This window comes from Squalius cephalus, assembly GCF_949319135.1.
Source record: "Squalius cephalus genome assembly, chromosome: 15".
Classification (NCBI taxonomy): Eukaryota; Metazoa; Chordata; class Actinopteri; order Cypriniformes; family Leuciscidae; genus Squalius; species Squalius cephalus.
This window is the reverse complement of record NC_137136.1, coordinates 12,243,744-12,271,044: the sequence shown is the minus strand read 5'-3', so window position 1 is coordinate 12,271,044 and position 27,301 is coordinate 12,243,744. Positions and strand designations below refer to the sequence as shown.

General features: G+C 38.4%; 1 long non-coding RNA gene across 4 annotated transcripts in view; it reads left to right on the top strand.

Annotated features, from left to right (window-relative positions):
* The window catches only part of LOC307172667, a 44,045-nt gene extending 25,781 nt beyond the window's left edge, over positions 1-18,264 (top strand). For 2 of the 4 annotated variants that reach the window (XR_013823745.1, XR_013823746.1), the window contains 2 exons: positions 17,912-17,989; positions 18,094-18,264. This is a non-coding gene — a long non-coding RNA (uncharacterized lncRNA). Of the gene's footprint in view, positions 1-105; positions 1,037-8,748; positions 8,912-17,911; positions 17,990-18,093 lie in introns of those variants that run through there. The other 2 variants (XR_013823747.1, XR_013823748.1) reach the window with 2 other exon arrangements.
* The last annotated feature ends 9,037 nt before the right edge of the window (positions 18,265-27,301 follow it).

The following is a 27,301-nucleotide window of genomic DNA, read 5'->3' as shown; positions in this document are numbered from 1 at the left end:
TGAGATTGATAGGGTCTATGATCAGGGACACGCTGCTCTCCTGAATAGCCCAGAGATGGATCACATCACACACATACACACTCACACGTCTCCTTGCTTTCCTAGATGAATGAACTAAAGGGGAATTCATCACTCCCTGCTCCAGAAAGAGAGAGTGAGAGGGAGAAAGAGACAGAAAAAAGGCGTACCACCATCTTCTTCTGGGTCAACCAGCTCCCCACTCCTTCTCCTCCTCCCCCTTTCCATGCGTCTCTCCCTCCGCGCTGTGTGACCGGTTCTCCTCACAGGTTAGGTGTCAGGGTACGGGCCCGGTTTTGTGTTGCGGTGTCATCGGATGATTTGTCAACGTGAACGATTTGCCACTCAAGCGAATCAATCAACCTGCAGGAATGCACCAACAGAGGCAGAGAGACAAGCGTATCCTCTCAGCGTGAGCCTTCGTCGTGACCGGCTCTTCGTCTTCCTCAGGCCCGGCCCACAGACATTTTGGGGGGAGCGCTACCTCAGTTTACCTCCTGCTTGAGGATCATTCCTCATGTCAAGTCTTCGTCACAGTTTCTTAGTCACCGCTAGTTTCCCCTCTCTGTTTCGTTTGCGTACGTTCTCTTTGCTCAAATTAGTCTTTGTCATGGCTGATTTGAAATAAGCACCCTATTGCATTAGCCTATGCTTTATTAAGCAAACACTTAGAGGAAAGACCTTGCTTAACTGGTAGACAACCTCACAATTAAGTCCTCTCTGTGCAAAAATACCAAACTTATTGCCCTTGCAAATGACCTGCTAAGAACTTTAATGCCTGATGTTATTTTCCTGATGATGATGATAATATGTTCATTGATGAATAATTAATGTACCTAAAAATGAAAATACTGTCATAGTCACCCTCATGTCTTCAAAACGTGTATGGTTTTCTTTCTGCTGTAGAGCACAAAGCAGATTTTCCAAAATGCTGGTTTGCATATAATGAAAGTGAATGGGGACCACAGCTGTCAAGCAATATTGTCATTAAATAGGACTTACATTTCAGTATGTTCTTCACACAAAACTATTAAATGACTTCAAAAGTCTTGGAACATAGTGCATAAGTTGCATTGACTATACACTTATGGTGCTTTTATGGTGTTTTTACAGCCTCTTTTATGTTAATTGAAATAAAATGTAAATATTAGATGAAAAAAAATTAACTAAACAAATGAGAAATATTGCCTTGGTAATTAACTGAAATAAGTATAGTTTAATTCACTAAAATTGCTAAAACTGAAATAAAATGTATATATAAAGTTCAAACCTACATAAAAAATTACAAAGCTTATAACAAAATTGCTACAAAATTAAACTAAAATTAAAATGAGAATGTTGGCTTGACAAGTTAAAGCACTAACAATACTAACTGGAAATAAATCAAATAAAAATAAGGTAAACCTAAACTGTAATATAAGTAATAAAAATGACAAAAGCATGTAACTGTAACGGTCACCAGCTGGAGAGCTATACCCTATATAAGCCTGGTTCTTTTTGTCATTCCCTGCGATGTCTTGTTTAGTGTTTATATTGCATTTCTGAGCATTCTCCCTGGTTTCATTGTCTCTTGGTTCTTGGATTTTTGCCTGTTTCTTGGATTCCCTTTTTGCCCGTTTCTTGGATTCCCTTTTTGCCTCTGACCCCTGCTTGTTTGTTTGTTTGTTTGGACTGCCTTCCTGTGCTTGACCCTTTGCCTGTGTTTGATTACGATTCTGGATTACTCAAATAAGCTGCATTTGGATCCTCAACCTTTGTGTCTCATAGCAGTTCTACCAGAAAGACTCGGGAGGCAAAATAACGTTACAAGTATGCATTTATTAACAGTATTATGATATAAAGTTCTTTGGCGTAGGCCCTGTCCGTAGCTCGCAATCCGAGGGTACGGATTCTGCATTTCCTGCCTGAAGACGAAGGCAGGGGCGCAACCGACCCCCTGGGAGGTATGGGAAGGGACCATCCTGGTGGTGGTGGGGAGGATGGAGGTAATTGATGGCTTTAGCATCTGCGAACTCAGACATGTGTAAGTACCGATCTTTTATACTACAAGTATTAGAACACGATTGGATAGATGAGAAGGTAATAAGTAATGTAACAATTGAGTCTTCCCGGCAGAACTTACGCTAAAGCTTTCATTTCGTGACAGTAACAAATTCCAAATAAATAAACTATTGACATGCCTGATGAAGATCATGAGCCCGAAACGTTGCTAGTAAATATTTTTTTATACTTTTTGCAAGTATTGATAGTAGGGCTGTTAACCGATGACCGTTTGACCGATGGTTGACCGTATCAACGTTAACCGATCAAAGTTGTCGGTAGTCGGTAAAAAAAAAAAAAAAAGTGATCTCTAAATAGGCTATAGACAGTGGACTAAACGCTACTACAGTTAGCCATCTCATTCCAAGATCTTTTTGTGTGAAGTGAACAAATCCCTCACACTCAATTTTTCATAACTCGCCTGTTTGTAGGCTACTTTAAACCAATAAAAAGATTTGGCGCGAGGTCACAGCGTTTGGGTTCGCGCGCTCACAAGATTTGCGAAAAGTAAAGGCTACAGGCTAAAACACTCGAGGTTAGAGCCAGGGCAGACGACAGGAATCATCATCTTTCTTTATTATTGTTAGCACTACCTCAAACTAAAGCGGCGTCTCTTCGGAGCTGTCATTTTCTTAAATGAGCCGCGGCAATGTTTCAAATGAGCTTCTAACGCTAGACAAACGCCTTTATTTTCAACGCGATCACCTTGTACCCAAACCATATCGAAACTAAGGAGCCATTTGTCCTCCGATTACATACAAGCTCCTCGGCGCCGCGTTTGTGGGACTCATGTTTTGCGCTGTAGGGGATTTTAAAAAAGTGACGTGAGCGGGAGGCAGAGCGGCAGAGAGATGCGTCAGAGTTGCGAAATTGCAGGCGCGGCTCGAAATGGCTGTTATTTCAAATAGCGTAGCATATTTTAAACTAATCGGTTAACCGGTTTCAACCGGCTAATGAGGCTCAGTGGTCGGTCAAGAAAATTTTTAGTTTTCGCCATCCCTAATTGATAGTGTGCGGGATTTCCTTTTGTTTTTTAAATAAATAAACTATAAACTATATAAAATAAAGCCAATTCAAAAGTCAAAATATGGTAACCGTTTACGATAAGGTTTCATTTGTTATTAGTTAACGAGTTAACATGAACTAACAATGAACTTCTAAAGCATTTATTAATCTTAGTTAATGTTAATCTCAACATTTACTAATACATTTTTAGAATCAAAAAGTTACTTGTGTTACCGAAAATATTAATAAAAACTGTAATAGTATAATTAATGCTAAAATAACACTGTCTTGAACATTCTTCAAACTTGAAGAAAGTAAGTCATAGTGATTTTAATGACATAGTGAGTAAATAATGACAGAATTTTTCATTTTTGAGTGAACTATTCCTTTTAACAGTGGCGTAATGATCCTTATATGAAATGATATTTTATGAAACAGGTTACATGATTGTTGAACATGTTTAAATTTCTATTTGACTATTACAGTCCAACACTACTAATATTACCAATGTTTATATTAAACATCAGTGTTGTTCCAAGAAACTCACCGTGATTTGCAACTAAATATGAAGGTAAAAACTCTGTTAAAGAGCTTTAACTGCTTACTGGTCAAACAAATGTCAAGACTGTTTACTTTACCAATTTAACTTTGCTTGTCAAGGACCTCAGGCCTGCCTGCTGAAGTGCCAGAACCATTTTTGATTGTGCACTCTGCAGAGAGGCAATAGTGTCATTATGAAGTGGCAATTTGTCGGGAACCCAACAAAGAAATGTTGTAACAATTAATCACAGGGAGAATGGGAAATAACGTGTAATTATGTTCATTAGGCAGCAAGTGCAAGGGCAATTATCTTCGCCTACCGTAGCCTGTCAGAGGCATGTCGGGAGTGATGCAGTAATAATTCACAACTCGCTGTGTTTTATAAGTGTTTTATTAGTGCTTGTGGAGATGGACTAGGGACCAGCGGTTCACCAGGTTGAAAACACACGGTTCACAAGGCCATTCTTCTCCTGTGTCCTTGACCCGCAATCGAGGTCTGTAGAGCTGTTTAAAGGTAAAGAACTGTGCATAATGTTTCACTGCAGAGAAAACATCATCGCTACAATTCATGCACATTCTATGACACTAATGTTATTATGTATTCCAGACCAGATTAATGTCTGCAAGATATCAAATTGTCATTTTATTGGATCCAAAATATCAAACCAAGATGTATCTGCAAACAAATTTATTATCAGTTTTTTTATTCTTATCGTGTAGAAGCACAATCGATCAAATAAACATCAAATTCTTTTTTGTATCAGGTAAAAACTGTGGCTCTTTGTCTGAGATGGTTAAACCGGACTATAGCACTGTCTCTTTTGTGTCAGCATTTGTTTTAAACGGTTAAACTCGATTCTCGCTCTCTCTTCCCTGGACTGAGTCGTACTGCCCCGGGCTTCTTGTTTCAATTGGCTCATCAATTAATTGCTCCAGCAGTTCAAAACAAGCCTCACCTGCCAGTCAGAGGACCTTGTTTCTTCTGTAACAAACTGAGCAAGTCTTCGTCTTCTTCACTCGGTATGAATCTAAAACGAAACTTGACCTGCCAGTTTGGTGCATTGTGGGAAGAGGCTTGCCCATATGTGTCAATCAGTCAATGGGAGAGTGAAGAAATTTTTACATTTACATGGCAGGTGTAGAGTGTGAAAACAAGACTCTTGTGGGATGAGAAGTTCAGCCATAATTAGCCTTTTTTTCTCTCTTTGTTTGAAACAAACTCTGTGAAATGACTGATGAACCCTTACTTAAAGAATTGTGTTAAAAATACATTTAAATACTTATTTGAGTGGATCATGAATTGCATTTTTTGCTCCATGGAAGTACTGGCGAATTCTAGTAGAAAGTTGCAAGTATATTTGCACTTTTTTTTTTAATTGTTAGAAAATATGTTCTACATATGTTTGTAATACTAGAAAAAATACCTTCATTTAGAAATCAATCAATCAATCAATCTTTAGATATCTATTTGAACATATTTTACTTATTTATTTATAATATAAAATGTAAGATTTTTGTTTCATTTTATTTGAAATAAAATGGAAGTTTTAATTTTTTTATTTTATTTTTGAAATACTTTTTGGGAGACAGAGTATTTTGATTCCAAACTGTGACATAACCTCTGGCATGCTAAGTTGTGGACACATAATATTCAACAATATTAGTGATCTGACTGTACTGTGTCTATGAGAGCTGGATGATGATAACATTTTTTTTTTTAGAACTGATTTAGATTAAATCAACTAATTTAATAAATGATAATTTTTACAACAAGACTGACTCTCCACTGAACTGACTTCAGCTGAACAACAGCTGAAATGCATAATTTTCCTATTATTACTGTAAAGATTCTTTGAAACAATCTGTATTGTATAAAGCACTATATAAATAAAGGTGACGACATTACAAGTCAATTTTAATTAGGACCACTCGATTGTTTGACTTCATGTATAGCTGAACTTGAAGTAAATCTAAGAATAGCTGTTAGTATACAGTCTCGAAAACAAAATTAGGAACAAATGAATGATGCATATATTTTTCCTGTGTGGCCCTCTGCAAATTTTTTTTTTTTTTCATCACTTTTTTGTTTGTCGCTGCTGTCGTGGCAGGCATCTTTTCAAGCTCCATCCTTCCTTTATTTCTTCTTTTCTCCTCAGGCATCTGTCTCTTTCTCCATCTCTGTCTCTCCGCTCACCCTCTGTAAATTGCAAGCCTATTTGGTTTAGGTTTGTTTTACCCCCTCTCATCCCTCTCAATGTCTCTCATTTTCTCTCACCCTCCCGCTCTTCTGCATGTGTGTGTGTGTGTGTGTGTGAGTGTGTGTGTGCCCAAGCAGCTGCTTGCGTATAACCGCAGGTAATCTCGGCAAAGCGTCCTCATGAGCCTGTGTCTGTGGGAGGCTTCGCCTCATCTCCCTTTTGCCTCCCCGCAGCTTTAATCTGTGACAGACCATTTCTTAATCGCTGCTAAGGGGGTTCTCTCTCTCTCCCTCTCTCTCTCTTCGTCCTCTCGTTCTCCTCTTCCTCATCTCCTCCTTTTCTCTTTTTCCTTATGCTCAATCATTCACAAGCACGTATACCCTCCCACAGTAAGATTAGCACCCTTCGTGTTCGTCCTACATAATCGCTACACAATGGACCCCGCATATCGCCACGGCCCACAGCGCCGCCGAGGGTGGGGGTGCTATTCGGCACCTCACCCCCCCCCCATCACCCCCACACCTCATTCCCCAGAAGGCCTCTCACTTGTCTCCAGGACCACCACCACCATCATCATCATCATCATCATCATTAGTCCCAGCGATAAGACCATCATCTCTTTGAATCCTTCCTTTTCACTGTTGACGGGCCGCTCTGAGAGTTTCGGGCGTGAATTTTGGAGGAAAATGGAATGTCCGAGCTGTAGGCTGGGGGCTGTCTGCAGGGGCGCAGTGGGATGGCATGGACCAGAATATTAATCATGCAAAAGCAGACAAACAGAGCAAACAGCAGAGATGGGCGAAAATCTCTCGCCTTTCAGTTCTTCTTCTTCCCTCCACTGCCTCTGGAAACACGGCTGCTCGGCTTTCAGATCTGATACCTTTGACATTTTTTTGTACATTAAACTCATTCTTTTAAATCCCCTTTGATTTTTTTTCCCTCCTACATCTAATCAAATTTTATAACAAATTTCATTGTAATGACTTTCGGATTATTGTTCTTATCCCTCCTGTCTGATGGATTTGAATGCAATCCGATTCCTTGCATAAGTACTTGCGTGATTGACATTAACACTGTAGATTTTTGAAAAGCTGATAAATATTACAGCTGCAGCTACCAAAGAGCATTATTAGGCTCTTTCGCATGCACAAGCCGATGACTATTGAGCAATTATAATCATCTTCAGCACTTCATTCAGAAAATCTATACAAGCAGTAGTATAGCAGTTGTGTATTTGCATGATACTGATAAGTGGCAATTGATGCAAATGGGATTAGACCGGGCGGATATACTTAGCCATTCTCGTGTGTTAGAATGGCTTAAATACAATAATGTAATGTGATAGTGCCGATTGTTAGTATTACTTTAATTTTTGCATGTACACTACTGGTCTAAAGTTTGGGGTCGGTTAGATTTTTGTAATGCTTGTAAAGAAGTCTCTTATTCTCACGAGCCTGCATTTATTTGATGAAAAATACACTATAAACTGTAATATTGTGTAATATTATTACAATTTAGTTTTCTATTTGAATATAGTTTAAAATGTAATTTATTCCACTGTTGGCGAAGCTGAATTTTCAGCATCATTACTCAAGTCTTCAGTCAAGATGTTAAACTGACCAGAGTTATATTTAATCTCAAGAGAGTTGAATTTATCCCAGAGGCAAAAAAAAAACCACACAAAAAAAACAGGCTTTAATCGATGCTTTTTTTCGATGCATCTAATGGTTTTTGAAAGCCTTTAATTGACATAAATGCATATGAACATGTGAAGCAGTAAAGGAACTTTAAAGGAATAGTTCACCCCAAAAAATGACATTGATGTCATCATTCTAGTGCTATATTTATACTTTATTGCATTAGATTAACTTATTTTATGCTTAAGTACCATAAAAGAATCAGTTGACCTGGTTCACAAAACTGAATGATTAATTTTCGAATGAGATTGATCCAATTCTCAAAATTATCCCAGACACTCAAAGACACACTGACTGTAGGTTTGAAATGACATGAGGGTGTATAAATGATGATAGATTTTTCATTTTTGGCTAAACTATCTCTTAAGTTGTCAGCAATGAGAGTAGCGATGTCTAATCAGTGCACAATTCTTCATTTTTACCTAGAACCTGTTTCCTCTCATATATAGCAAACATGTTGAGATGTTATTTGTCTGTTGTTCTTGCACAAGGCCGCTTTGCCCTTGCTTTTCCTCACACTGACCTTACGTCCTCTCCGGGCGGTGAACTGTGGTTGATGGCGGGGTGCTGGGCGGATCGGCGTCCTCGGAGAGACTCTCAGAGGACACGTGAGGGCGTAATGTATGCAGGGCCAAATGAAAGCGAGGGGCAGTGGTGTGAATTCGGATGGGGGTTAACATGGCCGTGGCATTTGGTTGTGAGCCCAAGGGAAGCGCTGTGTACTTTACTTAGGGTGGGGGGAGACTACGAAGACGAGAGAGAGAGAGAGAGTGATGGAGGTACGTGAGGAAAAGAGCTTATAGTTATTAACTTTTAACCCAGAGAAGAGCGACTGCAAAGGAGGGAGGAAGGCTAATGCGTCTGAGATATTGCATTTTAAAAGGTGTGTAAACAAAGTACCAGGATGAGGAGAGGAAGGTGAAGCAACAAAAATGAGGAAAACTGAAAACATTGAAAATGAGCTGAGGCAATTTTAAGTTTAGGCTCTCTCTCTCTCTCTCTCTTTCTTTCTTTCTCTCTCTCCTTCTCTATGTCAGTGCTCTGATTTATGACTCAGTTTAAACGAAGGCCACATGTCTCTCCCAATGCTGCGATTTGTCCCCGCACCCCTTCGTCTCAGCTTCCTCACAAAACAACTGCACACACACAATCAAAATAATATACCATTCCTAAAACGGGGCTTCAGTTTTTTGGGGTACTGTGTTAGGTCGTTCATTTCACCCTAAGGGACTGTTTGGTTTCTCACACAGAGTTTGATAGAGCTGATCTGTGGCCTGTGTGGTGGTGGTGCTGCTTAGAGAACGGAGGAAAATGCAAGATGAGGGGAGTGAAAAAGATGACAGCTTACAAGGGAGCCATTAATAATTCTCAAAAGCAAGGTTGTCCTGACACAGAGAAAATAGGATATGCAGAGGAAGGCCCTTTTATTTCCCACATAGAATACTGTAAGAGGACTGTATTTTATTTATTTATTTTCACAATTGTGTTTTTAAAAGCCTGTTTCTGGTGTATTGTCGTGCATTTAAGTATGTTCACCTAGAATGTCATGTGTGCTTCAGTCTGTATTGTTGCAATAGTTCACTCAAAAATAAATAAATGTTTTCCTATTATGAAGTAAATTATTGAAATATCTAAATAGTACTTGAACTTGAAGCATAAGCATAACTACTTTTTGTTATATATATTTATAAAACTAGAAATAAAAACAATAAGCCAGTGGGAGAAAAATATATATTTGCTGTAAACAAACCTTATTATCTTATGCGATTTTAGATAAATTATAAGTTTATATATTTCTTTCAGGAAAACAAGACAAAATGTACCATCCATCCATCCATCCATCCATCCAGTAAAACAATTATTAAGAAATGTAATGTCATAATTTACCTGATAGAATAGAATGTCATTGTCGGATCTGCAGCCACATGCTCAATTACTGTGATCTCCTAGGGGTTTGAAAAAGGGGGTTTGACCTCAACCGGATTTGATTTTCAGTCCCTCTATGTTTTTTGTCATTCAACTGCCGGTCTAAAGTGTCCTCACCCAGATCCTAGTCCTAAACCTGAGATTTATTCGTCCGATCTCATGCTTGTTCTCAGATAAGATTTTATTCCTCTGACACTGTGTTACTATTCCTCCCTCCCAGTTAGCTTGATCTCCTCTCCCAGTTGATCCTAACCACAGCTTTCTGCATTTGAAATGGAGAAAAGCCATATTTGTTTACTCTCATAACCTGTCCATTGTTCAGGGTGGAGACTCCCTGTGGGACACGGCACACATGAACCAGTGGTGCTGTAGCAGGAGACACCACAGGAGTCTTAACAGCTTTCTGCAGTCTCCAGAGGGACCAGTCAACTGAGAGAGAACCCCTGGAGAACACAGGAGAGAAGTAAGTGTTTACGTGCATGCACAGTAAAATGAAACAAATGTGTACAAAACACATGGTAACACTTTACAATAAGGTTCATTAGTTAGTTAACTACCTTAGTTAACATGAACTAAGACTGAACAATACTTCAGCATTTATTAATCTTAGTTAATATTAATTTCAACATTTACTAATACGTTATTAAAATCAAAGGCTGTAACATTAGTTAAAGGGATACTCCACCGTTTTTTCATATTAAACTGTTATTCCCTTAACTAAGACTAATACGAACTAAGAGAGGTATGTATCAACTCGTCTTAGTTAAGGGAATAACAGTTTAATATAAAAAAACGGTGGAGTATCCCTTTAATGCACTGTGAACTAACATGAACAAACAATGAACAGCTGTATTTTTATTAACTAACATTAACAAACATTAATAAATACTGTAACAAATGTTTTGCTCATTGTTAGTTCATGTTAGTTAATGCATTAACTAATGTTATCTAATGAACCTTATTGTAGTTACCATTTTAATTTATAATAAGAATACGACTTTACAGAGTCATATGGATGTCTTTTGCAGTTGCATACTTTATTTTATCTCAATCCATTTTAAAGATTTAAAAATAATGAAATCTTTAAAAAAAAAAACTAATCCCCTGCAATCTGTTCCATTTCTCTCCATCTATCTATTTTTAACACAAGAGCATGTCATGTGTGGACCTTGAAATTCTAACAAATCCTGACCCAAAACACCTGGGTCACAAAAACACAATACTAAACTTTAATTTCCTTCACCCCAGAACAATCCTGACGCCCTTGCAGCCGATGAGTCCATCCAGATCCGTCGCTAGGCCCGGCCGTGCCCGAAGCTGGTTTTGAGGTGTGTTGCTGCCTGGGTCAGGCGCTGCCACTGTAGGTTAGGCTGCTGGTCTGATCCGTGTTGACAGTGCAGAAACCTGTCAAGCCCAAGGAGACAGGTAATGCTTCCAGCTAGAGAGTGAACCTTTCGCACTGACCGCTGCTGGAAGGATGGGTGAGTCACATCTCGAGTCTTCCGTTCGATCGGTTCATGTCATGTCAGGTACATACAGGTACATACGCATCAGTGATGGAAAAAGAAAGACATTTAAATGTTTGCCTCAAGTTTACCACCGTTTATCTGAAGCTGATACAGAAGCTCCGCTTGTTTTGCTGCCATCGCCAGTCCTAGAAAGTGGAAAACCAGAGGCTAGACAGTAGCAAATTAAAAAGAAGGCTGTAAAGTTCAAAAGCCCAGTGCCTAATGGCTTTTTAAGGTGAACTGTTTCCCCATCACATTTGTAAACGGGCCCTTATTTACCCACACACACGTGTGTGTGTGTGTCTTGTTGGGGGGGAGGGGTTGGGTAGTTGACCTTTGCGAGCAGAGACAGTGTCTGAGAATGAACGCCACTCGCTGCATCTTAATGGCCACCAAACAGCTACACTGCTATCCTCTGATATTTGCTTAAACATGAGCACAATACATATCAAAGATATTTACAAAGAGAGCACAGTCAGCAGTTACCCAGCAGAGAGAGACAGCCAAGATGGAAAACAAGCAGCCGTCGGGGTTAGTGCAGGGATATTACACACAGCGCTAGGTCTTTTCAGAGCAGGAAATACAGCGCATTAGATGCAAATGCTTTTGATAAACCGAAAAGACAGACAGATAAAAAGATATAAAAAAGAACACTGCACCAATGAAATACTTCTAATGGTTCAGTGCAATGTAAGGCAATAGGTTAACAGGGTGCAAAATCAGACCTGAAACTCTTAAAAATTCATAGTCATCAACGGATGTGTTTTTACTGTTTTATATTAATTTAACATGAGGTTTGCATTTTTTGCAACTTTGTTACCATAATGCCAATTACCATAATTTGTAAACCTAGTAAATATTTGATTTTAATTTCTGATTTTAGTCATATAAATTATAAACATAAATGTAAATACCCTAAAATAATATATGGAATTACAGTGATATATTTATATGATATTACAGTCTGCAGTGTCACATGATCATTCAGAAATCATTCTAATATACTGATTTGGTGTTCAAGAAATAAACAAACAAAAAATCCTTTGAACAAAAAAACATGACTACAGAATTGCAAATTTAGCCAAGAGTATTTTTTTTCTTACATGTTTGGGACTAAATCTGGGACTCATTTTGCGAAATATGTTTTTATTCATTAAAATGATAGAAATGTTGCTTTGATGCAATTAATTGACTTATTATGTAAAAAAAAATGTTGTCAAAAAGATTACATTAATTGATTTCAATTACTGGATAGATGATTTTTATATATAATTGGATCCAGTGGAGGTGGTCTCGACCTCTGAGGGTGGAACAGGCCAAAGGCACCATTTTTGACAGACATGTGATGCATTTATCTAACATATTTAACAGTTATTAAATAGTTACACAATAGTATTTGTGTCCTGAATGCTTTAAAATAAGTAAAAAGTGTACCATATTCATGGAAAGTGCCAAATATGTCATTTCATGTTCCTGGGAGTTTTTGAGCACAGACTTACATATTGTATTTTTGTCTTTAAAACATTACAGGCGAGAGTAGAAACTCATCCTCTTGTGCTTTAACAGTGGTGATAGATTGAGGGGCAGAGGTGTGCTGTTGAGAGGGGTGGATTCTGTCATGTGGCCATAGAAATCAAGAGCGTAACAGATAATAATGGAGCTCCAGAACTGAAGGGGAAGTTTGTCTCTTTAGGCTACGGTTACGAGATTAGCCTCTGCTGCCTCTTTCATATACCTGTCTTACTCTCTTCCTGCCTGCAGCCAAGCCGCATCTAATGTTCCCCTTACTTCTCTGTACACCAGAGCGGGGATGGATCACAAATGCATGAATTTGTCTAGTTTCCTCTCTGCATAACTTCTGAATGTATCAAACTCTGACAGCTGATTCTAGGTCAGTTAATCTATTCCTGGGGGGGATGCGTGTACCTTTGGAGGGATGGGGAAAAAAACACCTCCCTTTAGCGAGCAAATATGCAGTTACCCCTTTTCTTACTTTTTCTTTTTCTGTCCCTTTTTTATGGCCAGTTGTCTTCATGAAGGCAAATAGCTTGCGAGGATTTTAAAAGCACATCACGCTCTCACGGATAAAGACTGCACAGAAAGGTCGAGAAAATTACAGCTGAAACAATTGATGTCAGAGAAACAAATGCGAGTTTCTTCTTGCGTCTGCTCAAAGGGAGTTTGTGTTTATGTCTGAGCAGGAAGGATTTATCATGAGGTTGTTTTAAGTGACAGAACGAGTGACTGTGTATTATAAACGGTCATTGTTAGACAAAAAATTAGAGCATTTAGCTGTTAGATATCGTTTGCTGTTTTTAATGGCTGTTTGCTCTTGCAATATAATCCGGTTCACGTCCATCCATAAGATTACAGAACAAAATGCAACAAGATATATAATGTCTACTATTTTTATTTTGCTATTGTTTTCACAAAAGAATACAAAACAGAAAAAGAAAGTTAAAAAAATAAAAACCCCTGTCTTTTCACCACTTTTTATTTGGCAACACAAACAAATTCACACTCCTTTTTTTTTTGCTCATTAATTATGCAGTTAAGAAAAAGCTGCAATGTAGAGAACGGAGGAAAGGTGAAAATGAAGGATTCAGTTTTCCCTCCTCGCTGAATATTCATAATATATCCCTTTTATGATGCTTTCTGCCGTTGTTTGTTCCAGTTTGGTGCAACGACTTCCCATTTCGAGAAGCTGTTAGCTACCAGGAAATCGTTGAATCCGCATCAGCGAGAGGAAGAAGGTGTCTCAACTCCTCGCAAACAGGTGTTATGTGTCTGCCACACGCTGCGTATGATATTTAAAGCGTGGCTTGATCTTCACCCCCAGCCAACCCCCTGTCAAAACCCTCCATATTGTGTGAAGTTGGTTGTTTTAAGCCAACAATGTGCTATGCTCTTGACACGCTCTGCAAAGTGCATTGCATTTTTTCTAGTCGAAGTCATTAACATTATTTAACTGCGGACACCACCACCATTTTTCATTTTCAGCGTAACTCTGAAAGCACTTAGGCATAATTATTTCACCACGAGCCTCTGTGAGGAGAACTACTGTCCTAAATCCTCTGGCAAATCAGCAGGCATGCTAACCCACTCTTCCTGAAGTCTGAGGTGTACCTATTTATTTATTATTTTTTTATTTGGTATATTTTGTTTTTTATTCCTTGACAATTTGAGTTTCTGGAACTGTTGCCTCTCCACGTTGCACGCCACAATAATTGGTCGGCAGAGTGGGATGCAAATTGCAGCTGATGTTAAAATGCATCTTAAAAGGGGATGGAGATGTCTCTTTGGAAGTCAAAGTATAATTTTTTTAACCACTTTCTCTTACACGTTCTCTCTCTTTTTTGTCAATAAAAATCTTCAGGCTTAGAATGAGGTCAGACACCAGCTTTTTATTCATCTTGTGAGGATTTGCAGCTCTTGTAAACCACTTAAAACTATCCGAAAGGGGGTCAGGGACCCCTTAGTTAATTTAGTTTTATCTTTCTCTCTGTTCTGCCTGACCTCAAGCGCATTGCTTTGCCAAACCGCAGCCTGCTTGTTTCGCAGTAGTTTGTGTTCTTGTGTTTTTTTCAAAATTTTTTTTTACTGTGAAACATGATGGTAGAAAGCACTTAGGAATGCTTTAAGTAATTTCTTTAGTTTCCCCTTAAGATCTTATTTGGATTATAGTGAAACAGAGTTCTTTCAAACAGTTCAATGTTCAATTCTCCTGTTAAAAAAAAATATTCAGCGGTTTTGTGAACTGGTTCAAATGATTCATTGAAGCCATTAAAAAGTAAAAAGGCATTCAGATTGGTGATTTTATAAATCGGTTCAATCGATTTATTGAAAACATCCAACTAAAAAAGAATGAACCAGTAAACTAATCAATCACACTGCTTTTATAACCAATTCAAATGATTAATTGAAACCATCTGACTCAAAAGACTGATTTGTTAGCAATAACCAGTGAACGAATCATTCAGGGGTGCGTTTCCCAAAAGCATTGTTAGCCAACTATGGTCGTAAGTTTCTTTGAACTCTATTGGTAACGACAGAACTTGCGACCATAGTTGGCTTTGGGGAAAAAAAGATCTGGGGAAGATCATTTTTGTGAATCATTGTCAGTTATTGAAAATCTGATTCAAAGAATCATTTGTTAGCAATAATGAGCGAACAAAACTTTTTGTGAACTGGTTCAGTCAAATCATTGAAAACGTCAATGAAAAATTTGAAAGCAACAAAAAGTTGTTAGCAATTGGTTCTATTAATTAGTTCAATCGATTCATTGAAATGCATCCAACTCAAAATAATGATTTGATAGCATTAACAAGTGAGTGGTTTTGTGAACTGATTAATATGTTTTACTGAAACCAACTCAAAAGAATGATTTGTTAGCAATAACCAGTGAATGAAACATTTAGGTTTTGTGAATTGGTTTAATCAATTGACTAAAAGCATCCAACTCAAAGAATCATTTGTAGGTAATAATTAGTTTATCAGACATAAAAGTCTATATTTATTCATATAACTTAAACACTATAACTATATCTGTATTTATAGAAAAAAAGATCCAAGGCACTTCTTAACCAGTTAACAAAGCCTTTATTCAAACCATGGCTCACTCTAGAAACATTAAAAATAACTAAAACATTGCACACTGATGCATTTCAGCCGTTCAGCCTTCCTCAGAGTGTGTCAGGTACCAGGTACTATAACTATATTGTTTGTTGTTGTGGTGGTGTTTGGTGATTGATTATATTGATTGCCTCTGCAATTCCATCTCATGGATTTTTGTTAGGATTAGCTTTGGTTGCTAGGGTGAACACATTGGTCATCTCTCATTTCCTCTCACAGAATCCAGCAGTGTGAGCTTGAAACCCCTCTCTGTAAATCCACCTCAGGGCTTCAACCCCCTCTTCCTCATGCAAACACATCTCTGGTAATCCCGAAACCAAGACTCGTGTGCAGGGGACCAGAACTAATGAAGACAACTGTTCAATTACTAGCTCAATTAATACAAGTGCCTGGGAGCTCAGAGCTCCAAGGAAAGACGTTACGCAGTAGATGCTGTGGCCAAGCATAAACTAAACCGCCGATGGCGATCCCACATCCAATCTCAGGGCTTAACCGCTAATGCTGTGTCCTGTTTAAAGTGCAGTTTGTGTATGTGAGGAGGATTTTATGAACATACAAACAAAGGCTCTCAAGCCCACTATGGCCACTACTAAGAACTGAGATGTGTTTTAGATTTGTTTTGTGCCACAGTGTGAAGTATTTTGTTGCATTAACACTTAGTGTATGTTTCTTAAGATTTGCTTCTTAACTTAATATTCATGTATTTGGACAATCGTTCTTGAATTGCCCTGCTCTTTTTGTATCCCTTTGTTGCCATTGACCTTTGTTTTCCATATAAATTTGGCTGTTTAAAATATGCAATGGCCCATGAGGCTAAATGAGGTTATTCTTACTCTTGCTCTATTGAGATTTTTGCTACGTCAATAGTCGGAGAGGGCTGTATATAATTAATATTTCTCTTGCCACAAAAGGGACTTCCTCTGAACCTTATGGCCCAATTAAGCAAAGGCTTCCAAGCACTGGTACATGATGCCTGGTCAGCTCCAGCATTGGTATGCATCCCTCATATTCAAGCCAATTTTTTGGCACTCCGCATGGACATTCAGCGAAAATACAAGTGTTCCAAAAAAAATAGGTGTAGCGTAACACCTTGCCGCCCAAAGGGGTGCTGCCTCCCAGTGATTAAAGATTAAAGATGCAACACACACACATAATTACAAAAAAACTAATTATTTCCTTGAAAATGAATTTTAAAAAGTGCTTCCACAGGGGAGTTGGCTCTAATTATTTCATTTAACTGTAAAAAAGGCCCTTGGGGATAGTTTTTGCTGTTCGTCTAATTTCAGTTTTTCTTTCTCCCTTGCTCTCTTCGCACTGAAATACGAGCAGGTCATCATGATTAGATTTTCGTCATCATTAAGTATTCATAGTCCAACAAACGTACAGAAATATGGACTTAGTGGCCAGAGTATAAATCTGTCTTAGAGTACCATAATATTTCAAGGTTCATTTTAAAATCCTCCCTGGATTATAAGTTTTGGGGTGTCTGACTCTCTTAATAGCTGTGGCCCCCCAAACAAAGTCAAAGAACAAGGTCCTTAACAGTATTTTCAACACTGTTGAAAAATATAAATATGTTTTAATAGTTAATAGTTTTTAATAAATGTGTATATACTGTATGACTTTTCAGCAGATGGTAAATTGTGTGTTATCTGAGGAGCAGGGTTGGGCAAAAGCATTCTGGGAAATATGTTTTTCTATTTTAATATATTTAAAAAAAATTTTTTTTTCCTGTGATGGCAAAAAAAAAAAAAAATAAATAAATTAAAGTCTTTACTGTCACGTTTGATCAATTTAATGCATTCTTGCTGAATAAAATGATTAAATTATATATATTATATTATATATTTGTTTTTACATAATATATGTGTGTGTACGGTGTATAATTATTTTCTATATATAAATACACACACATGCATGTATATATTTAAGAAATATTTGCATGTATATACTGTGTATATATATTTATATTATATATAATTTATATTAAATATAAATATTTTATATATAAATAACACATTTTTCTTAAATATATATGCATGTGTGTGTATTTATATATAGAAAATAATTATACTCCATACACACACATATATATTATGTAAACACAAACTTTTATTTTGGATGCGATTAATCGCGATTAATCGTTTGACAGCCCTAATATATATATATATATATATATATATATATATATATATATATATATATATATATATATATATATTAAAAAAGTACTAACCTCAAACTTGTAGTGTTGTGTATATAAAAAAATCTATAATTTGCACAGTGATTTTAATGGCAATTTTTCTCTGTAGTTTCTGTAACGTGTAGTGTGTTGTTTTGCGTTCAGTTGTGTGAGCTGCCACAACAAAACAAACCTGCACGGGGGGAGATGGCGGCTGCACTGACATTGTTGGCAATGATGACGGTAATATGTGTTTGTGGTGTAGTGTTTTATCACCTGTCCACCGCTGTGGCTTGTTAGAGGACAAATGAGTCTTAATAAAGCAGATTCCCTCCATGACTCCACAGGGCCCAGCGCAACAAAGCTGTTCGCTGGACCGGGCGGCCTGGGGAGTAGATTGATTACCCGCAGAATCAGGGTACCACCAGCATGTCTGTGGGGTGAGAGCTCTTATTGGCCTCCCCCACCATCGATCCCTATACACGGCCCTCCACTTCAATCCCTTCATTCCTCACAGCCCGGCTGCTGGAGGTGGCGGCGGGTGACAGTAAATCAGGGTTGCACATGGACCGCTCTGCATACTTGTTCTGTGGCGCATCAGTCTTTTATACAAATATAGTGGTCTGGAAAACCCCTGTGGCACATATGAGCTGCAAGTTTATCGTTAATAAATAATTTTTGCAAGAAACTGATATTGGTGAGTACGGGCTGAACCCAGCAAACACAAAACATTTTTACAACCATTCACAATGTTGTATTTTGGTTGCAATATATAATGTTGCAGTACATTGTTTTAAAAACGTTTTAGAAACCACATCTAAAATAAAAGTAACCAAAATAAAATGTTTCCTGTTATGTTTTCAAGTAGTCAAAAAAACTTAAATACTAGACCGAACTGCAACTTAGATGTTTAAAGTAATTTGCACATTGGAATAAGACGTTCAAAAATATCATATCCAGGACCAAAACATAAAACCAGGCTAAATCAGCTTTGGCACATTCTGTTTGTTTAAAAAGGTCTAAAAATGTTTTTTTTTTGTTTTTTTTACATTTTCAAATTTCTTTAATGTGAAATGTTGCTGTTTGAGCATGAAACAAGTTACAAAGCACAAATTCCTCTCCAAAGGGAGTTATCAGTAAGCATTGTTTCTGAATTCCCTGAAACGCCTCGTTTCGTCACGTCACAATATCCCTCATTTAAATAATTCCCGCCCAAGGCACACACACACACACACACACACATACACACACAAAAGGGGTGAGGCCTGGGTGTGTTGAAACTCGTGGTTATGGTAAGGGGCGTGACATTTCCGAAACAAAGCGGTTGACCAATCACAACACACTGGTCCAGCCGACCAATCAGAGCACATTGCACACTTTTCGGAAGGAGGAGCTTCATAGAGACCATGAATAAACAGAGTTACAGACAGACTGGGAAGAGAGGTGCTGTAAAAGTCAAAATCAAGATTTTGTAATGAAGGGCATAATATGGCCTCTTTAAAGAAAATAACATAGTCAGTAAAAATATCAGTAACATTTAAGCGATTCAGTAAATGAGTAACGCATGAGACAATTGGCAGGCTGCCATATCAAAAATGACTTCTGTGAATTCTTGTCTCTGCTTATTTAACTGATGGGAGAAAACATTCAAATTGAATAATCTTATAAAAAACTGAATTTTATATACTTTCTTTGCTGTTTCATAGTTAACTTGACATTACAATTTAACATAGATCAAGCCTCTGATCTCCCATTTGAGCTGCTTTATTTTAACCTGAGGTCTCTTGTTTTTTTCAAGTAGTATATGTCTTCTGGCTGGGCATGAGCGTGTGATAGTCTGACTTAACGGATAGAGTGTGATGATTATACTCATCACAGGCGCTGCAGTGCACGAGCGGCTGCGAACTGTAAGAACAGTGACGGTGATGATGGGTTGATGTCATCGACCCACTGTGAACTGTACTCTCAGTCAGACACCTCATACCAAACTGGCGTTGACATCCATACACGCTGTCACTTCAGCCCCCGAGGTGATAGCACCACTCTCCCCATTATGAGGGTCCCTCAGGAGGCTGCACTTTACTTCCCATGAAGCGGGAACACACTGATAGCCCTGTGACAGTGTAATTAGCAACTTCCCAATCAGACCTGCTTTTCTGAAACAAAGAACTTTGGTGTCAAATAATAAATGACGATGATGCCGTTGGCAAAGACTATTGACTAGCAATTACTCATGACGGACTTAAAAGAGAGTAACATTGTGAGGAAATGCTATTGGATGGTGTAATACTTCTGGAAAGAGTGCAGGTTTTTTTTTCTCAGTCTTTCTGTCTTTTCCAACCAGTCTCCATTACTGACCTCTGTCTTCTGAGCACTAGTATATCACTATACTAGATAGAAGAGGTCTGGTCTGATTTATTTTGCTGCCACTTTCCAGGTCTTCATGGCTGAGCAATTGAAGAAGAATTAAAGTGCTTATATGTACCTATATTAAAATATGATATTTAGTATGTACAAATTTCAGAAATTAAAATGATAGTTAGTATAATTAATTTTATGTAAATGTTATGTTTTAAATTTATTATAAAGTACTGTGTATATATACATATATACACATATACACTGTGTATATATACTGTGTGTATATATATATATATATATATATATATATATATATATATATATATATATATATATATATATATATATATATAATATTGTTTATACTTGTTATAGTGTTAACAAGTATAAACTATATAAAATAATAAAATAACTATTGTTAGCACTTTATTTAAGGCAATTCTAGTCAGTCTGAATTTGCCAGCATAAGGTCTGAGCGGTCATGGTCTGAGCATGTTTTTGGTGCACTTTTTCTGCAGTTCTGGTGGAGTAGTGCATGGGGTAGAAGTGATGAAAGAGGAGAGAGAGCTCTCTGAGATCTGGGCAGTTCAGTCAGCATCTCAGCAGGCCTTATGGAGACTATTGAGGACTCCACTGGCTTTTTAGGTCCCTTTGAACAGGTGCTTTTCTCCCAGTGCTGCTGGCTTCGCTTTGGATTTCCAAACACAAAGAGCTGCTATATCCCATACATATAAAGCCCCCACTTGTTTGTGCGTGGACACACACACACATGCACTTATGAGCACACGTGGAAGCAAATGCACAAGCTCACAAACACTTTTGGGGGTTCTCTCAGAGGGATTTCCTTTGCACCTGTTTATTTGTTCTTTCCCCCCCTCTATATATATATATGAGTGGATCTAACTCACCCATAACAGTGTGGGTGAATTTGAGTGGCAAAATATCCTCTGGGTTCTCCCTATTTCCCACTCTGACTGTCTTTCTCTCTCTCTCTCTCTCTTAAAGACTCCTCCGGATCTCATGATTTATGTATGAGGCTGAGGCGTGATTCTTCTTGGCATGGGGAGAGAAGTTGTCCTTTGTCTTCTGCTCTGTTGGCCAGTAAGAGGTTTTTCTGAGGTCTGGAGAAGGGTCTCAGAGTTCTTCTGGACTCAAACAGGTGTGTGTGTGTGTGTGTGTGTGTGTGTGTGTGTGTGTGTGTGTGTGTATGTGTGTGAAAGAGAGAGAAGTGAGAGTCTTTCTGGAGGTGTGGGAGTTTGCCCCACAGTTATTACCCGACTGGAACTGCTTTAGTATGGTGCTAGAGCCAGATTGCGACAGAGACACCATGTAAACAAATAAACAAACAACCCTAGACTGTCAGATACGCAGCAAGAGGCTTAATCTTATTATTGCTTAAACAGGACCCCGCTGGGAAATATAAAGATCTAACTAATCTAAAAAATTGGAATCCGCTCACATTACAATTTTGTGAATGTTACCTTCTTGCAATAAATATAAGTCAAATTAAAGGGGTTGTCCCAGATTTTTTTTTACCAACCAGACAAGCTTTTAACATGGGTTACACATTGACATAAGGTAGTCAATTGAAATAAAAGATTAGCATGAAATCTTGAATGAAAAGTCTTTGACAAGTAGTAGTTTTAGTAATATGTGAAAGGTGAATAAATGCAGTTTATTTCATTTTATAAAAAATATAGATATGTGTTATGTAATATGTGAAAGTTTTAAATACATGAACAGATTATTCGTTTTTTTCTATTAAAATATATGCAGATTTGTATATATGTATACTTATGACCATTTTATATATTGCGTGTATATGTATCTATTTGCACTGCTGTATAAAATATATAATTGTACAAAAATATTTTTATTTTAGGAGAATTAATTAAGAATTAAGTATGATTTTTTATGACAAATTAAACAATTGTTGACATCCATTATGAGCAGTGTTGGGCAATAATTTATTACATGTAATCTGGATGTATTTGGATTCCAAAATTTAGTACTTGTAATTAGATTATATTTTACGTTTTTAAATGCTCATAATCATATTAGTTACATTTTTTTATGAATTACACGATTAGCACATGTTATTCATACATTGGAAGTAAATTATTCACAATTTATTGATTCTCCCTAATTCTCCGTTTTCCTCTTTTAAATTTTCCTTTCTAAAAAATCGGGGGACAAAAACACCTCTCAATTACACCATGTTTGAGATGAACAATTATGCAAGTTACTAAACACTGCTGATATATTCTGTAGCTGTGGAACGCTTCTAAGTGAATTTTTTAATAATTGAACAACACATTTGCCTGTCACAGTTCTCTGATATCGGATAATAGTCACAATGACATGCAGGTAAACAAATAAAACATTTTTTTTTTTACCATTAAAAGACTGTTTTTATTTTCCAATAATTTTTTTCATTTTACAGTTTTATGATTTAATTAAGAACTTCGCTGTTCTTTCATTAACCCCAGTTTGGGAAACCCTGACATAATGTAATGTTTAATGCATTTCATGTTGTTGATAAAGAATGTCACACACAGCGCTACGCTGTTACACTACGTGAACTCACTCAGAGCCCCCCCCCCCCCCACACACACACACACACACTATATGGTACACAATAATCCCATTCAAATCTAAGTGATAAACAAGTGAGGCCAAAAGTAATCTAAAAGTAATCAAAAAGTGAATACATTACCTAAAATGTGTAATCTATATTACATTACTAACAACTATTTTCTCATGTAATATGTAATCAGTAACAGACTACAATTAACAAGTAATCTGCCCAGCAATGATTATAAGTATAAATGTATAAAATTAAGATCAAATTAATAATATGTATTCCTCATTACAAACATTTGAAAAGCAGGATAAACAAATGTCTCCATTTAATCACATTGCTGTCTGAGAGAAACAATTAAGATATTAAATAAATCTTTTTTGCTTTTTTTAATGGAATGTGTAATCAAGAAGATATGGAAGCCTATAGACATGCTCACTGAAGTTAGGGAAAGAAAAAAACAAACATTTCCGCAAACAAACAAGTGCAGGAGGGAGGTGTGTGTTCCTGTCTTTTTTAACATGACGGGGGATGGACGGATGCTGAGAGGATGATAGCGCACACTTCCTGGGGGTTTTTCCCTTTCTACATCACTCGCTCCAGCCTTTAGAATCTCCAATAGACACATACACACACACACACACACACACACACACAAAAAAAATAGCGAAATCTTGTCAAAGCAAGAAACGAGTACAGATTAGAGATCCCTGTCCGCCTTCACAGGCAAAACAGCGTGGTCATTCCTGGGGGGATTTGAGACATTGGAAGGGAGGAAGACTGGTACAAAACCACCAATTTCATACTACACATGTGGATTAAGTCTCTCCTCATTCAACATCTCCGAAATGCCCATGTAACAAATTACAATCCTGTGACTGCAGCAGGGGCGCCGGGCCTGTATTCAGATGCTCTTGTGCCTGGCAGTGCCCGGCCCGTGCCAGATTGTCTGCAGGCGGCGTTCGCTCCGGCTTTGATCGCGTGCCAGAGCGGCCTCACAGGCGTTTGGCTCCCCGATCACTCCCCCATCAATTCGCTGGCACGCCGTCCTCATATCAAAAATGACCCAATTAGTAGACATCGATGTGTTCTGACAGGCACTACCTGCTGGAGCGAAGCAGGCAGCGCGAGCCGCTTTTCTCTCTCTGCGCCGTTCGCAACCCTCCTGCGCGCTTTGAAAACGGCGAGAGGTGAAAATGCAGTTGTTTGTTTCCCTCTTTCCTACCTGTCTTGGTGTTGACTACCCCCCCTCCACCTCCCCACCCTCAGGGTAGTCTTTGAACAGCGGTTTGGGTGTCAGAGGCGCGTGTGCAGAAAGCAGTTTAACTAAAACTGTAGTGAGGTGATTAGAGTACTTACTGACAGGAAACATTGTTCTCCCACTGACTGATTGTCAGCACTCATCTTGGCAACTGACAGCCCGAATCCTTCTACATACCCACCTCCACGCCCCCTCCCGATGGCTCTGAGCGCTCCGCGTGTGTGCGCGCGTGAGGGTATTTCATCGTCCTTCTTATGCATGCCTATCAAAACCTCTGCCTGAGCACTCAATCTTGCGCGTGTGGGGAGGCTCCAGCAAAGATGGTGGTAGATTCATCAAACATTCATACATCACCCACCTCAGGAATCGGTGCTCAGTGAAGTACTACACCAGATTCCCTTTGATTTCGCTCCGTTCAGACGCCTTGCTATCATTTCTCATGCGCCGCTCTCTGCTTCATCCGCAGACTCGAGATGGAGCTGCCCTGCTAACTCAACAGGCAGTCCTCCGAGCTATACGTTGGCAAATAAAACAGCCCTGCCTTAATGAAAGCCAGTCTGGATATTTCACGCGGCCACCATTAGCTAAATGAACTTACAAGATATCTGGCTGCTCCTGGGAGTTTCTCTCCCCATCTAACGCTCATCGGGTGGGACTACTACAGTTTTGTGTTTCACTAACTTTTAAGAAATGGGTTTCACTTTATTTTGATGGTCCCTTTAACACATTCTGTTGTCTACAAGTAACATTGCACTTACATGTCTACTAACTCTCATTAGAGTATTAGTAGAGTATTAGTAGACTGGTAGGGTTAGGGTTAGAATATGTTGACGTAGTTGCAAAGTTACTTATAGTCAGTAGAGTGTCTGTTGGAGGAGCATCACAATAAAGAGTTTGCCGATATTAAGCACAGTCTACTAATACTCTAATGAGAGTTAGTTGACATGTAGTTGCAAAGTAAGTCAACAGAATGTTCAAAAGGGACCATCAAAATAAAGTGTTACCAAGAAGTGTTGTCAGACAAGAATGTCAGTTTAATGTTACACATCTCATCGTTTTTTAATCATTTGAATTAAGATCTAATAATTTTAAGACTTATGAGGGTCCCCTGGAAGTTTGCTGAGGCCCCCTAGTGGGTTCCACCGCCCTGGTTGACAACCACTGTGCTGAAGTGATGGTTTGACATTGACATATGAAATTTTTTTTTTTTTTACAATTTAAAGTACTGTACAGCTTGTCACTGGTAATAATACCCTCACATGGACACCCTTGTACCTTATCTACACCAAAAGGGGACAATAATAATAATACAAATATGCACTCTTTAAAGGTACAATATGTAAGAATTTTGCATATCCCATAATCTCAAGGCCAGTGTTATATATTTTGTTAAGTTGATTACTTACAATATCCCAAATGTTTCCAACTATTTTTAAATCGTGAGAAAATTGCGATTTTAACCAAGGAAACGGGGCGTTAGAGCAGGGGGGAGCTGGGAGTCGCCAGTCAATTGCGTCATATCCGCGTTACCCTCGGTTTCCGCTCGTACTGCGTGGAGTCCTGGACAAAGGCGGAAGTTGTAGTTGTAGCGTCTATCAAGCAACAAACGTTAGCTTGTTTCTTGCAGTCGTTATGGAACACAATTATTCTTTACCGATTGCAGCTGGTTCTGTCGACAAAGCATGCTTAATTTTATATTTTCCAAATGTAGCATTCGGTAATAGTTATGTTTATGTAAGGGAAGTATTATTGCTTTAGATTTGTGTTTAGTTTATTGACATTGTTTATGGCCATGTAAATAAATATAGCATGTGTTATACACAAAGATTAATCAGTATTTCGGATCACAGCAATAAGACACAGGTGTTCGTCATTTGCACTTGACCTACCGCTCGTCTCTTCTCCCATTACAGACCGCGCTGAACCCACTGATCTATATAGAATGTCATAACACGCCCCCCTCGCCACAAAAAGCATGTCATTATAAAAATAGAACTTAGCCTCATCCATGAACATGATTTTTCGATTCCCGTCTGACTGATTTACATCCACGGTGGAGTTTAAAACGACAGTTCCCATCATTCCACGCTCATTCACATCGTCATCAAGCTACGCCGTTGTTGTTGTTTGGAATGTAGCGCCCTCTAGCGGCAAAAATTCTTGCATATTGTACCTTTAAGGGTAGGAAAGGTACAAAGGTAAAATTTTTTAATTCTGATGATGTACACAATACATCTACATATACTGCATAATATAACAGTCATATAATATTAAGATTGTCATGGTTTATAGTTATGGTCAAGAGAATTAATGTAATCTTTAATTTACTGTATTACAGAAGCCATTTATGCATTTATGATGTGCTTAAGCCTGGTTTAGCATCTTTTTGAGGCTGTCTTTGGTTTTAACAAAGTGGTGCAAACCAAAGGCAGCACAGTCTTAGTACCGGGAACTCACACAGACATTCCTCATGTCTTTGTTAAAGCTCTTTTTTTCTTCTACTATATTTAATGCCTGTATGAGTCCATCTGGGCAGTGAGTGAGTATCTGGGTTCAGCAGCTGATGGCCTGTATAGCTTTGAGCTGGTCGTTGCGAAGGCCTTGCAGGTCTCTACTGCCATGTTTCGGCAAGCTGCTCGCATCGACAAACATTTGGCACAGACATCTCTACCAGCTGGAGCGGGCATCTCTGCCATTCTCAACGTCCCCTAATGTCACTCTCTCTCTCATCTGTCGCACAAGGCTCATGTTAACACACACAGACTTCTCGCCCCATTGGCTTGTACGCAGGCAAGTAAGTGAACTTTAAGAGTCGGTCCTTGGATAAGATCTTGTGTAATTAGCCATAATGGGGGTAGTTAAAGAACTCGGAAGCAGATGTTTGGCAGGGAAATTGAGACGCTGGTACATAAAACAGGTATTTTAAGGTGAGGCGGCCACCTGAGGCTGTACTGTTTCCAGACCAGTCTTACAGATAGCATTCAGTGAGCAACATCCATTCTGTCAAGCTCGATCTGATCTCAGATTAGTCCTACCACTTTAAAGCAGCTTTAAGGAAGCATCTACAGCTGTGAAAGTGAGTTCCTGTGGACTGGAAGGAGTGTTGCAGCTGTGTTTTGGAGCAGGTGTGTGAAAGTGGATGAACTCGGATGTGGATGTTGTCCACTGCGTGGCTTTTAGCTATAGCTACAGGCTACAGACAGTCTAATCTACCCTATATGAGACATGATATCATAAAACATATCTCCTGTGTGTTACTTTACAGTATTATGACTGTTGCTAAAGGAGATCTGAATATATGAGATGCCACCTGATGAGCACTGAGCTTGGCAAATGTGCATATTTTGTATCA